Here is a 3,160-nt window from a genome sequence, read left to right as displayed (position 1 = left end):
CATGAATTTTGAATTTTATAACAGATTAATTATTTTGATGTGGTGACAATACTTTTTGTTTTCTGAATGTATGCTTGAACAGTGCATATGTCTTTTGAATTTGTTGTTCAAGAATGTTAAAATTATTGGCTCTTGAAAGAATGATGAAAAAGGAGAAATGTTACTGAGGATCTGAAAAATCATCAAATTGATTCTTGAAGCAAGAAAAAGCAGTGAAAAGCTTGCAGAAAAAAAAAGAGAAGAAAGAGAGGAAAAAGAAAAAGAAAAAAAAAGTAATAAAGCTGTTATCCAAGGCAAAAAGAGTGTGCTTAAGAACTAGTGCTTTGGGCCACGGCCAAGACTCATAAAGTAGCTGTGTTCAAGAATCATCATTCTTAACTAGGAGAATCAATAACACTATCTGGATTCTGAGTTCCTATAGAAGCCAATCATTCTGAATTTCAAAGGATAGAGTGAGATGCCAAAACTGTTCAGAGGCAAAAAGCTAAAAGCCCCACTCATCTAATTAATACTGATCTTCATAGATATTTTTGGAATTCATTGCATATTCTCTTCTTTTTATCTTATTTGATTTTCAGTTGCTTGAGGACAAGCAACAATTTAAGTTTGGTGTTGTGATGAGCGGATAATTTGTATGCTTTTTGGCATTATTTTTAGTATTTTTTAGTATGTTTTAGTTAGTTTTTTGTATATTTTTATTAATTTTTATTTAAAATTCACTTTTCTGGACTTTACTATGAGTTTGTGTGTTTTTCTGTGATTTCAGGTATTTTCTGGCTCGAATTGAGGGACTTGAGCAAAAAGCTGATTCAGAGGCTGAAAATGACTGCAGATGCTGTTGGATTCTGACCTCCCTGCACTCTAAGTGGATTTTCTGGAGCTACAGAAGCCCAATTGGCTCGCTCTTAACGGCTTTGGAAAGTAGACATCCTGGGCTTTCCAGCAATATATAATAGTCCATACTTTGCCCGAGATTTGACAGCCCAAACTGGCGTTCCAAATCAACTCAAAACTGCCCGGCATTAAACGCCGGAACTGGCACAAGAATGGGAGTTAAACGCCCAAACTGGCACAAAAGCTGGCGTTTAACTCCAAGAAGAGTCTCTACACGAAAATGCTTCAATGCTCAGCCCAAGCACACACCAAGTGGGCCCGGAAGTGGATTTTTATGTAATTTACTCATCTTTGTAAACCCTAGGCTACTAGTTCTCTACAAATAGGACCTTTTGCTATTGTATTTTCATCTTGGTTCTTCTGGTTCCCTCTCTGGGGCCGAAGCCAATGATCACTTTTGTTCTTATGTATTTTCAACGGTGGAGTTTCTACACACCATAGATTAAGCTGTGGAGCTCTGCTGTACCTCGAGTATTAATGCAACTACTATTGTTCTTCTATTCAATTCATCTTATTCTTGTTCTAAGATATTCTGAAGGCTGGGCGTTAGTGACAGACGCAAAAGAATCACTGGATTCTATTCCAACCTGATTGAGAACCGACAGATGATTAGCCGTGCCGTGACAGGGTGCGTTAAATATTTTCACTGAGAGGATGGGAGGTAGCCACTGACAACGGTGAAACCCTACATACAGCTTGCCATGGAAAGGAGTAAGAAGGATTGGTTGAAGACAGTAGGAAAGCAGAGAGACGGAAGGGACAAAGCATCTCCATTCGCTTATCTGAAATTCTTACCAATGAATTACATAAGTATCTCTATCTTTATCTTTATGTTTTATCATCATTTATAACCATTTGAGTTTGCCTGACTAAGATTTACAAGATGACCAAAGCTTGCTTCATACCAACAATCTCTGTGGGATCGACCCTTACTCGCGTAAGGTTTATTACTTGGACGACCCAGTACACTTGCTGGTTAGTTGTGCGAAGTTGTGATAAAGAGTTGAGATTGCAATTGTGCGTACCATGTTGATGGCGCCATTGATGATCACAATTTCGCCCACCAGGTAGCTACATGGATATTTATTTGACAAAATAGAGAGAGATCGATGGTTGAAATAGTTAAATTAGTGTGAGTTTCCTTTTCCTAATTCCCAGAAAACAGAGGATTTATTGTGCAAAAGTGAAGTTTTCTTTTTTGATTGAATAAATTTATATTAATAGTTTCAGATTCAATTTTATATCTTTTTTTATTGTACTCATAATTATATTTTTGTTGTAGGGATTGGATCAAGAGAGTGAGATTCCATCACCAAGAGTGTTAGGAAGTAGGTCTTCTGGAGCGAGCAACAAAGAAGCATGATCTTGTATGAAAAAGATTTTATGTATTAAGTATTATAGATATATGTTAAGACAAATTATTGAAAAATGTTATCTTTGATACTTTGTCTTTGGATTATGATTTTTTATTTTCGGAGATTGTGTATGAATTAAAAATCTTGTTATGATGTTTGATTTAAGGTTATGCTTTTTTGTTATTATGAGATTTTAAAGTTTGAGTTCTAAAAATGTCACTTTAAATATATAGTTTCAATCTCATTTTAAAAAGTATAAAATTGTAATTAGGTAAAAATGACGGCTAAAAACGCCATTTTAAACAAAAATTGTGCCATTATATCCTAGTAAAAACAGCAGTTAAAAAATGCCATTTTAATTGAAAAGGATGTCATTATATCCTGGTAAAAATGACAGTTAAAAAATGCCATTTTAATCGAAAAGGATGCCATTAAACCCTGGTAAAAACGGCGATTATAAACGCCATTTTAATCGAAAAGGATGCCATTAAATACAGGTAAAAACGGCGGTTATAAACGCCATTTTAAACGAAAAGGATGCCATTAAATACAGGTAAAAACGGCGGTTATAAACGCCATTTTAAACGAAAAGGATGCCATTAAACCCAGGTAAAAATGGCGGTTATAAACGCCATTTTAAACAACAACAAAACCGCCGTTTTATCTGGTTAAAATGGCGGTTAAAAACCGCCATTTTAACCGCCAAAAAACTGCCGTATTATCCACTGGTTATTATGGCGGTTTTCAAAAAACCGCCGTAATAACCAGAATGGCGCCCAGAATTTCGGCATTTCTTGGAAGCGCCATTTTCGGTAATAATGGCGGTTGTAACCGCCGTAATTACCTTAAAAAACCGCCATTTTAACCCTTTTTTGTAGTGTTTTAGGGGTAATTTCATGTAGATTTTAGCA

The sequence above is a fragment of the Arachis duranensis genome, chromosome 2 (assembly GCF_000817695.3).
Source record: "Arachis duranensis cultivar V14167 chromosome 2, aradu.V14167.gnm2.J7QH, whole genome shotgun sequence".
NCBI lineage: Eukaryota > Viridiplantae > Streptophyta > Magnoliopsida > Fabales > Fabaceae > Arachis > Arachis duranensis.
Note: the sequence above shows the minus strand (reverse complement) of the source record.